The sequence below is a fragment of the Bidens hawaiensis genome, unplaced genomic scaffold (genome assembly GCF_021521415.1).
Source record: "Bidens hawaiensis isolate Kalapana, Puna unplaced genomic scaffold, B.hawaiensis_p1.1 tig00010730_1, whole genome shotgun sequence".
Taxonomy (NCBI): domain Eukaryota; kingdom Viridiplantae; phylum Streptophyta; class Magnoliopsida; order Asterales; family Asteraceae; genus Bidens; species Bidens hawaiensis.
In genome coordinates this window covers 466064-478665 of record NW_027491820.1, presented here as the reverse complement: position 1 = coordinate 478665, position 12602 = coordinate 466064, and the positions used below count along the sequence as shown (strand labels likewise).

Sequence of the window (12602 nt, the reverse complement as noted above, 5' to 3'; positions counted from 1 at the left end):
TTTAAATGCTAAACGGACATAGCTGAACAAATATAAACGAAAATAATGAAAACTATTAAATGAACACAAATTAATAAATATAAAACATTTAAGTAGATTACTCATCCAGATAATATCTAATTATTTCTGTTAATACATAAACAAACATAAATGAGCGAATGGAACATTTGTTCATGTTCGTTCGTTTATTAAATAAACAAACATAAACGAACTTCCTGCCTAACGACTCACAAACAGTTCACCGAACATTCTATTTGTGTACAGGCCTAACTACAACCAACTTGGCAGCGCTCTACAATCATGCTAGAATCAATGTCACTACAAAACACAGAGTCGCACTGGACTGGACAAGCATATAATAGGCTTTAGGCCCAAATTAGTATTTAGGGTGGCTACTGGACCTTGTATAAAGGATTAAGTATGTAGAAATCAATTCAAGTTAGATTACGTACTGTCTGTCTGATACTGATGTTAAAGTGGCAAAATAGCTGTTGTTGGGCTTGTAACTAAGGATGTTAACGTGCTGGGTATTGCTAATCCCATACCCATATCCGGTTGTAAAAATCAATCTCATACCTGGCCCATTACACGTCGGTGTGTGTCGAGTAGTTACCCGTTAGATATCGGGTATACCCGTTTGTTAAAAAAAAGTCTCTTTTGGATTTTCAAGTATATTTTTTATCATTATACTTATCCTATATATTTAAGTTTATATATGAACTATTACAAATTAAAATATAACGCATTACGTACATATGAATGTTATCATAAATAAATAATATTACTTTAATTTTTATATAACTTTATGTATAAACTTGATAGCATATAAAATTAAATAATATTTTTTAAGCACATATCTTAAAACAAAATATTTTTTTTTTCGTAAATGAACCTACAAAAATGAAGTGTCATTAGACAAAGGTTAAGGAAAATAAATTAAAAATTTTCAAGTTTATTTGGGTAAACAGGTATGTGTTTTCAGGTAATCGGGTTGGGTATCACTAAATCCCATACTCGGCCTGTACTTGCGAAAACTTTTCAAAACTAATCTCATACCCAGCCAAATACCCGTCGGACTTTGGGTATATGCATCCCGGATGCTTTGGATTTCTTGTATACCCCTCAGGCTTGGATTATTTTGCCATCCCCACTTGTAACAGGTTTAAGTAATCTCAACCCCATACTTGATTATAAAAGCTTGTCTCGTACCCGGTCCAGAACTCGCTCGGTGTTTCTCAGGAAACTATTCGTTGAGCATTGAGTTTATATTGGGAATACCCAAACCAAACCCCATTGGATATCTATCAGGTGCATATATATACACAACATGGTAATTAAATATGGTATATATACTTAAAATAAACACTATATATATTACTTACATAAATATGATACATATGTGTGCACATACATATTTAAAATAGATAAACAGGAATGAAAATATGTTGGATATATAATCGGGTTTGGTAAATGGATATTTTGAGCAACCACGAGTATATGGGCGGTTAATGAAAACCCACAATTCATGGGTGTCGGTTGAACCGTATCAAACTAGTCTAAACAGTCAGGAACCTTATCTAAATATATAAGCAACTCTGTATTCAACCTTGACTGCGAGCAACCTTTGTTTTTGTCCATCTCATTTAGCATGCTTTCTTAACCTCTCCCCGTTTGTATTTATTCATGCCTAAACCCACAACGTTGACCTGAAAACCGCAGTTACCATCTGGCCGTACATTTGTGATTCTTAAAATATATGGGTAAAACCAAGTGGTAATATAAGACTTGAACCTTTTTTATTATTGGGACATCATTTTGATCTAACATTAAAGGAAGACCAAGGTCAGCTCTCGTCTCTTGTTTTTTAGGAGAACTTTTTGATGGTTTGGGACGCATGCTGGGCATCTTAAATTGTGACTATGACCGGAGTGTGACAAGGAAGGGGTTTCATGTGTCAACGGCTCTTATACTAGTAACTGGTACGAAGGCTGACTACTGTAATACGATTTTTCTATAGGTAACTGATACGAGGGTTATCCGTAAGGCGGTTCTGGTTGTTTAAATGTTCATTATATCTCACTTCAAACTTCATTTTCATGAAAAGTTACAACTTATTACATGTTTGTCTAAAAACTACTATTTTCATGAAACTTGAATCGAACAGATGGAACTATAAAATTGACGGAATAGGAAAAATTTAAAAGGGCTTAAAAAAATTGTATGCTTATATTTACATGTGTTGTCTATATATTTATATATTTGTTCATATATAATTATATATAAAATAAATTAAAAATATTCTAGCTGAACCGAACCGAACAGACCTTTGCTCGTTGCTTGGCTTGTTTACAAACCGAACTGAGTACAGTGGCTCGTTTACAATCATGCACAAAACGAGTGAGCATATATTTTCCGAGCAATTTCTAAACAAGCGTCGAACAAATTCAATCGACGAACGATTTGAAAGGTCCTAGTGTGTCTAAATTTAGCTGGGTCTGGTTGTAGGACCGTTTTCTTTTTTCCCATGACTGCATTAATTTTGTTTCATGTATTTGGTCTCATTCATTGACTGCAACAAGTAATGGGCTTCCACATGCATGAGGGGCCCACTCCACCTCAATCAAGGTGGCCGACATTCAAATCATTTTAAGTTTAGCCACGCTCGTGCCGACTGCCGACATCCATTGACTTGCATTTTATAAAAAAGTTGAAACGAATTGATCCACATTTCTTTTCTTTTTAGTTGACATATTATGAAAATAATCTAAAAGATTAATTTCTACTATGTTTCGTCGTAAATATATATAGACTTTTTAAGCGTGTTAGTTTGACTTTTTTTAAAACGGCATATTCTACTTCTATTAATTACTTCAAACACCATTAAAAAGTTACATAGATTCAAATACTTCGACTCAGATTAGGAGTCTGCTCCTATAATTACACGGCTTTATCAATGAACTTCAACCTCTACCTACTTGATAGGGACTTCACCTTATGTAACACCTTTGGAATATGTAATATGGGTTACAACCCTTTTGATAAAGACATATATTTTACCTACAAGGTGAAGATTGAAAACTACAGTAACCAATTTGGAACATAATTGTGTAAAATTATAATATTACTATTAATATACATTTTGGTTATGTAAATGCGTTTAAAATTATGTATATGCATGCAAAGTTTTACACACACAAAAACTCATTATAACTATTTTGATTTATGTAAAAAATATTTAGACTCAGGGAGCGACCTCTCAGCAATTGATGCTTCAGGAGATTTTGGGTCTGACAATGGGTCACCAACCCCCAGTGCTTGAGCTACGTAAGTGTATGTTACTTTTTATAAGGAAGAAAGAATAGAAGATTATAAGGTATGAAAATGTATTTTTAACTTTTATTTAATGATTATATTTTTTAATTTGTTTTATGATAAAAAAAATAGTTTAAATTGGGTTGCACAATTCTCGCATTATTTGTGTCAAAATTGAACCACCTTACTTATGACTAGTGCATATTGGTTCTGAATATTTTCCTACAAACTGGTGTTGCAAATGATGTTACAAACTATACGCATTATTAAATAAGTGAAGTTCCTATGAATGGGAAGTTCTTACGATAGATTTATTACAAAAGTCTTGATTTTGTGATGGGCCCATAGTTTTTCTTATACTTTTGCTTGTTTTAGCTCTAGTTCAGACTTAGCGTTGTTTGGCTTGTCGACTAGTAAGGAAGGCATAGGTACTTTCGAGGGGGTTAGACGTTGGTGATACTTTTTCTCGTTTATATGCTCTTTTATCTCTTGCTACTATAGTTTGCTCACCGCCTTTGCTATTATAGTTTTGTCAACACCTTAAGCTAATTGTAGTTTACTATTATCAATTTTATCACTTTTGTATGGTTCTTGTTTTGAGGCTGTTAGCCACCTTTTTATGTTATCTGATTTATATGATGTACGAGTTAAATTTTTTTTTTGGAGTTGAGGGTCTTACTGCGAGTAATCTTTCTTCCCATAGGGATACAGGTAAGGTAGCGTACATACCAATCTCCCTAGCCCCTACCAATAGATATCATGGTGCATAAAATTGGTTAATGTTATGAAGAACAACTTTAAGCTATTAACTTCATAATGCGAGGAAGTTACTACTACTAGTGAACATGCTAACCCTGATTAGTGCCAAATAAGATTTAGTGATGACATGACATTTATAATTAACTTTTAACTATTACTCTAATGTAGCATTGTTTAAAGGTTATAAATACATCTTTTTTATCAATTACTTATAGATGTTTTGCTCGTTTTTAACATTAGTGCATCAATTATACATTTAACATAACAATAAAACCACACGATGATTTACATTTGTTTCATATTGGGATTCTAAATTCTCTATGTTAACTAACCTTTATTGTTGCAATTCAATTCCTGAATATGAAAACTTATGATAGTGTCTCAACAAACCACAAAGATTTATGAATAAGTTCCCAATGTGGACGAGAAAGATTGTGCAGTTGAGCACTTCATGGTGATGTATGATGCTGCATAGCATTCCATAAAAAATGGACCCCAGATACCAAATATAGTACGTTCTGTCCCCTAATCCGATAATCTCTAGTTTAGGTAATGGTTTCAACTAGGAGTGTGCATGGGTCGGTTTGGAGGGGTTTTGAGTCAAACACATAACCATAACCGATATGTCGGTTAATGGATAACCATAACCGACCCGTTATGGCGGTTTTGATTAATCGGTTTTGTAGGTTATAGTGAGTCGGTTATGGGTTAACCGTAACCAAAACAATGTAACTGAGCTTAAAAGTTTGGTACCAATTATTACAAATAAACGACATGGCATAATCTAACAAGGTATATAATTCAATAATATAAATACCAAATATTCAAAAAAGAATGACATCATATAATCCAACAATGAAATTCAACTTAATTTAATAACAAACGTTCGTTGAACCAAAACATCAAAATGATATAATCCAATAACATGTTTGGTGGAAGTTAATCCCAAACATATTAAACATATTGTTGGTTAAATAAATGGATCAGTTCGGTTATAACGGCTTTAGAATTATCTTTAAACAAAACCGACCCGTATTTGGCGGTCTTTAAAAATTCGATAAACCAACCCACCGGTTATGTCGGTTATTGGTTAAAATCGGTTCGGCTATGCTGGTTATGGTTCGGTTTAACGGTTATGGCGGCTAAGTTGCTCACCCCTAGTTTCAACAATTACAAATCTTAAATATATCTTTATAATAAGGATTTTGATGTTTATTTTGCTAGAAGTTGTCAAAAATCTTACGGAGTATTAAATAATGAGACATTGATTGCCCAAAGCCTGTGGAAGAAGCAATATATATGTGATGAACATTAGATATGTCAATCATGTACAATCTCATACGTGGAGTGGCATTTAATACATCTCTATTTTGAAAGTCTTATCCAATTTTCTTGATTACTCAAGTAATTATACTCAACTACAAATCATCACAATAAGCTTCGATTTTTTTTTAATTATTAAATGATGCACACTAAAAGGATTAAACTCTTTACCTTCTATTTTATACTTAAAACTATTTTAACACCCCATTAAAATGGAAATGGACACAGTAAATAGGCTTTGATATCTTCATTAGATTGTTGAATACAAAATAATATTCAATATTCAATAATTTCAAACAAAAACCGTAAAATATTCCCACTTTACTTTCTTTAGTTAAAAAAATATACAAAATAATAAAATATATCCAAAAATAGTAACAAAAAAGACAAAGTTAATAATTATTTTTAATAATGTTGAATATTTGGTATCCAACTAAGTCATAATACCTGTCACGGTCACGTTCTCTCTCTCTCTCTCTCTCCACATACACTGATAAAAATGATCATAGTCATCCTCACGGTATGCCAGAAGGTACAAGAACAGATCAGGTGATGGCTAATTCTGTGCTTTCGCCGTTGCTCGGAGGAGAAACCAGTAGAGGCGGCCGCAAACCTTTCAGTCGGAGGTCCGATGCCATCGCTTACGGATCGCCCTATCAGAAGGCCGCAGCTCTCGTTGATCTCGTAAGTTACTTTCATTCCGGTAGTTATTGTTTATTTACCAATTCTGTTTTTTAAATCACATAGGTTAGGGGTATGGATTATTATTATTATTATTATTGCTAGGAGAATTTATATGTTATTATTGCACTTAATTGAGTTGAATTTATGGAGATCACTGTTATTTGAAGTGTTTTATATGAAATAGAGATGGAATTGTGAATTGTGTATGACTCCATATCAATTTATCTATCAGGTGCTTGACTATATGTTCTGTGATCTTATATATTGAGAAGTTTCATTCTCTCCTTCATTGGTCAAAAGAATGCTATTATTTTCGGTTCGGGAGGGATTATTTAGATTAATATGTCCACTAGATGACTATGCTATTTATTGATATGGATTGATGCCAGATTTTGCTGATTTGCAACTTTTTTATTCCATTGACATTGTAGTGGTTGATATCGTGTCTTGTATTTAGTAGTTATGCTTTTATTCTCCTGCTATTCAATGGATTTGGCACGATAACAGGAAAAATAATTTTCAGTTGACATACTTGTGCTCATATGTTGATGAGTATGACTTTTTCGTATGACATATATATATATATGTGTGTGTGTGTATATATATATATGTATATATATATGTGTGTGTGTGTGTATATATATTGTTATTAGGTTTTTTCTTCTTTGGCTTGATGACCGATTTTGTATTCAATTTAGTCGCATCTTTATTAAAAATTAAGTTAGCATACTCGTGTGCATAGTAACATATTGGTTAATCTTATTTGAAAGAAGTGACATTCGTGCCCAAATATATACAAACATGAAGAGGCATCATTTTACTAGAACTTGCCACATGTTGATGAAATCTAAAATTTGTCAGCTAATAAATACAGTTTCCTATATGCAGGCTGAAGATGGAGTTGGTCTCCCAGAGGAAATCCTTGAGTCACCAAACATTGAAACAGCTGCAAAGTTCTACTTTGCATTCATTCGCTTTGACATAATATGGACCCTTAATATTTTTGCGCTGATAGCTTTGAATTTTTTTGAGGTCAGTGCCACAAGCTTGCTGGCTGCTTTTAAAATGCTGTTTTATTTGTCTTTATCTTTTAAGTTCTGTTGTCATTTCTTCTATCATGATTATTTATAATTACTTCAAATTCTGCTACAGAGACCATTATGGTGTACCAGTGTTTCTGAGGTTTCTTGCAGTAACAGGGACTACTATTATCTTGGGGAGCTTCCATACTTGACTAATGCAGAATCTCTTGCTTTTGAGGTTTGCTTCCTTTGTATTCTTTACATGTTTATCATTTATTTCATGACCCTTTTTGTTGATGTAAATTATGTATACTTAATTGAGTCTATATTGCAATGCTTTGCATTGTTGATCAGAACAGTTAAACATGTATTTATTTATTTTTTTGCATTTCATTCATGAGTCATGACCTATGGAAAGGGATATCTTTATTGAGGTGGTTTCAGTACAAAGTCATTTTTTTTGTAAAAAGCGTAGGTCATGATATTATCATTGCATAAATCTTAATCATTGAGTTGATTTGATCAGTGATCCAGATTGCTTCTTAGTTCTTTAGGAAAAAATGACTTTGTATTTGATCCTCTGGCCCTCTATATATACATATTTTATATATGTATTTTTATGTGTGTGTCTATGTCTGTATGACACTACTACTTCCTAGCGCGTGTGGTATTGTTTATTTATGATTTGATACATATCCAAGAAACACACAAATTAAACGTACCAACTATTTCTAGTGGAAAGTGCTGGGGAATTTCATGAATAACATACTTGAATATTCTGATTATGAAACTACTTTCTTATGCAGGGTGTAACCCTCATCATTCTTGTGGTGCATACTTTATTTCCTATTTTGTATGAAGGGGGATCTCTCTATTGGAAAAACAACGTTAATAAGCTAAAGGTACACGATTGCCAAATGCATTCCTTTTTGGATCAATCTTTGTTAACAAACGCGCGTAAACACACACATATGAATATATTACATTCACATGTGTAGAATAGTCGGTCAGTGAGTTTTCCATTTAAGACATGACATAAATAATAACAAAAAAAGATGTTACTGTCAAAAATTTGTAATTCTTAGTCTGTTTTATATCAAACTAACGTTGATGTCTTGTGTTACATATATATTCAGGTCATATCACTATTAATTCTTGTTGCTGATTTAGTAGTAGATATTCTCTATCTCTCTCCCGTTGCCATCTATTCTCTTCCACTGAGGATTGCACCTTATATCAGGGTAGTTTTCTTCATCTTGAATATCAGGTATGATACAATACTAATTTAAATCATTGACTAGAATGATAGATGCAGTTAATTAATAAATGTAACTTTTTATTTTGTACTCGACTTAGGGACTTACGAGACAGCCTTGTTGTATTGGGTGGAATGGTTGGCACATATCTCAATGTGTTGGTATGTGAATATTATATTACACTTAGAGTTCCACTTCTTTATTTCCATTGAGAATTTGAGATGCTGACATTTAGTTGAATTGCTATGTAGGCTTTGTGGCTTCTGTTTCTACTTTTCTCTAGTTGGTTAGCCTATGTCATATTTGAAGATACCCAACAGGGAACTACACTCTTTTTTTCTTACCCTGCTACATTGTATCAAATGTTTGTTTTATTTACCACGTCCAACAATCCAGACGTTTGGATTCCTGCCTACAAGTGAGTTACTTATTATAAATTACATCTCACAACTTTATCAAAATTGTAACTGTTTTATGTGCACAAGTAATAGACAAAACCTCTGTGGTTTAACTCATTGTGTTTATGGTATTTTAGTAATGTGTTTTTTTGTTGTTTCTAGATCATCAAGATGGTCTTCCCTTTTCTTCGTCCTATATGTGCTTCTGGGTGTTTACTTTGTCACAAACCTGGTTCTTGCTGTCGTATATGATAGCTTCAAAGCTGAGGTACACCCTGCTTGAACCCTTTATATCTCTCTAACTTGTAGTTTGAAATTCAATCTATTTATTAAGGCAAAGACACACGCTGACACACATACCCTAAGTTCTATGTTTACGTTACAATCTTGCATGCCCTCTTAACTGCAGCTTGTTAAACAAGTTTGTTCAAAGGACGAAATGAGGACGAGAATATTGGGGAGAGCCTTCAAACTCATTCTTAAACCTGTGAGTATGAGTCATTAATGTTGTCAAATCCTCTCCAAACTGAATTTTACCCTTATTTATGGAATTTCTTTAAAAATCAACAGGGTGCTAACTGTCTAGATAAAGAGCAGTGTATTGAGTTGTTTGAAGAACTTAATAGCTACAGGTAATTCACTTGTTGAAATTATATGAATTGACTGATCTTTTAGCATTCCTATAGAATTAGCTATTTCTGTGTGGCTTTATTTAACTGTAGGTGTAGAAATGTTGTTTGCAATCTCTTTATAGATTGGCAGTTTCTTGAATATGACTTGTGAATTGTGATCTTGCAAGTTCAATACATCACCTTTCTAATATCTTCAGGAATATCATATTTATATTCCTGATGCAATCTCTTTTTTGAGTCGTGCCACTTTTCTTTTATGGTCCCTGTTATGGGTACTAATAATCACCTTCTATTCAGGTCACTACCAAAAATATCAAAAGAAGATTTTGAGTTGATATTTAGTGCACTGGATGATAGTGGAGATTTTAAGGTATCATTTGGTCAATTGCTTGTTGGATGCACATTAGAGTTGCTAGGGCTTGCAAAACATGTATTTTGTTTCATTTTTTTAACTACTATCTTAGTCTATTCTGATCTTTTACATGTAGATTAATGCAGCAGAATTTAATGATCTTTGCAATGCAATTGCCTTAAAATTTCAAAAGGAGGATACTGTAAGTTAGTAATTACGAGATTTTCAAACAAAAGAAGGCAAAATATCTCACATGTGCCTTCATTTTGCAGGAACCTTGGCTAAAAAAGTTTGTCTTTTACAATTCTTCAGTATCTGAAGCACTGAAAAACTTTGTAAAAAGCGCAACGTTTGGATATGTAGTTGCTTTTGTTCTCCTCTTGAATCTAGCTGCAGTTATTACTGAAACAACGGTATGACATAGATCATTAAGAAACATATACTTTTGAAAATGTGTCTTCAATGTTAAGTCTACCATAGTTAGTTAACAATACTAGTGTTTGGCTGTTTGCCAACATGACAATATTATTCTATTACTAAAAATTTTTTTTACTGATTTGATCTCTTTCTTTGACAGCTTGATATACAAAACAACTCTGGTCAGAAATTCTGGCAGAAGGTAGAGTTTATCTTCGGTAAGGAACATTTATCTCCAAAAATGTTCATTTTTTTAGCATTGAGGTAATATACTTGTTCATATAATAGCAATTTGAAAACTTCTTTGCATGCAGGGTGGATCTATGTTCTCGAAATGGCTTTGAAAGTTTATACATATGGATTTGAAAACTAATGGAAAGATAGCCAAAACCAGTTTGATTTTATCGTCACATGGGTCATAGGTAAATTTCACATTTCCTATAGCAACATAAGTGATTATTCCTCTTTTAATCAACAAATACTTTGTTAAATGGGCGGTTACTTACATTTTGTTACTATTATTGGATGTTGTCAGTTATAGGAGAAACAGCAACATTTGTATCTCCGACAGGGCTAACATTTATTTCAAATGGGGAGTGGTAAGGATGTAATGATTTTCATTTTATCTAAAACATGGTGATAAGGTTCTGGTACTGATGGAGAATCATGTTGCCAGGATTCGTTATCTTCTTATTGCAAGAATGTTAAGATTGATCAGGCTGTTGATGCATGTTAAAAGGTATCGGGCCTTTATTGCAACATTTTTGACACTGATACCAAGTTTGATGCCATACTTGGGTACTGTCTTTTGTATCATGTGCGTTTACTGTACATTGGGTATACAGGTACTTTTGGTTCTTCTATATGTTTGGTTTTATATATCATATATTACACTTACATGTATCTTAATCATGATCCTTTTGCGTGGTAGATCTTTGGTGGGATAGTGAATGCTGGGAATCCAAATTTACCAACTACAGATCTTGCTGATAGCGAGTATCCTACAATTTACATTGTTCAGTTGTTCACTAACCACATCAAGCGAATATGATATATTTGCTTGCTGTTGAGTTTTTCACTGAATTTCCCTTGACTCAATATTAAACAGTTACTTGTTATTTAATTTTAATGACTTCCCCAATGGTATGGTGACACTCTTCAATTTGCTTGTGATGGGAAACTGGCAAGTCTGGATGCAGGTATCATCAGTTCTAAAGAAACGATAAATAATTTAGTTAAGATCACACTTAGTTTTAGTGGACTGTTTCAGGATTATGTGGTATTGACAGGAACTTCTTGGACTTATGCCTACTTTGTCAGCTTCTATCTAATAACAGTTTTGTTCCTCCTCAACTTGGTGAGTCCCCTGATTCAATTTAACTGTCAAATACATAGCACATGCAAAAACTGAGTTAACTTGAATTTGTTTGTTTTTACATGAAATTGTAATTAAAATGTTTTGTGCAGATTGTGGCATTTGTATTGGAGGCATTCTTTGCTGAGTTAGAACTTGAATCTCCTGAGGAAGAAGAAGAAGGGAAGGTTAGTAAACTTCAATCAAATCCTGTGTTGACCTTAGATGGTTTCTAAACAATAATAAGTTAATAGCTCCTCTGTTATTATAGCTCATGGTCTAAACGATCATTGAATTTGCACATGATTGAAGAATTGTTTTGTTTTATGTGTCTATATACGCACGCGCGCTGTACATAGAGAGAGATGCTTATGTCACAATCAATAATATGTTGAGAACTACAAGAATCGCCTTAATCTCTGTACAATCTATTACATAAATTGATTAGAATTCATGTGGTTTCAACATGTCTAGATTTGTTTTTGAAAAATAATATATTTATACATTTTGTCTACATGTGCAAATAAGCTAAATGCACATCATGGCCGGCTGGAGGGTGGCGCCGGTCCGACCGTCGGCCGGGGCACGCAATTTTTAGGGGCCAAAACTTTTTGTATCTATATTTTTTATATATACATTTAAAAATATAAAACTTAGATAATATGAATTGCTCTTTACCATCATATAATTATTGGGCCCAAAATTCTTTTTTATCCGTAGTCCATTTAATCAAGTTTAAATTATTGGGCCCAAACTAAAACAAAAAAACTACAAAAATTAAATAATAGTTCGATGCAAAATAAAAGAAAAGGCGGTCGATCGAAATTTCTCTTCAGTTCCTTCCTTTATGAATGCTGAACAACGACCAACCTAGCCGACCACCACTGTTGGTTCGTTGTTAACCACCAGGCTCCTCCACGGTTGCCACCAAGGACCAAGCTATTTTTTTTTCCAATGTTATGAGAGTTTCACAAATAATTGGTTAATCATTAGTTATTACTGTATTTTTTTTAATAATATATTTTTCAATGTTTATTGTTATAACATTAAGCCTTGTTTAAAAAAATTAGCTTATATATTTCTTTACTCGTTA

The 12602-nt window shown here is 33.0% G+C and overlaps 1 pseudogene across 1 annotated transcript; it reads left to right on the top strand.

The window, feature by feature from the left end:
• The first annotated feature begins 5940 nt into the window (after positions 1-5940).
• LOC143535982 (two pore calcium channel protein 1A-like) lies at positions 5941-11749 on the top strand (annotated as a pseudogene). The gene is made up of 21 exons (XR_013135810.1): positions 5941-6078; positions 6967-7110; positions 7231-7338; positions 7907-8002; positions 8237-8367; positions 8457-8517; positions 8608-8774; positions 8917-9022; positions 9164-9241; positions 9325-9386; positions 9684-9756; positions 9875-9940; positions 10011-10151; positions 10316-10373; positions 10470-10577; positions 10691-10754; positions 10832-11000; positions 11087-11151; positions 11264-11354; positions 11426-11512; positions 11623-11749. The product of XR_013135810.1 is annotated as a two pore calcium channel protein 1A-like (transcript).
• The last annotated feature ends 853 nt before the right edge of the window (positions 11750-12602 follow it).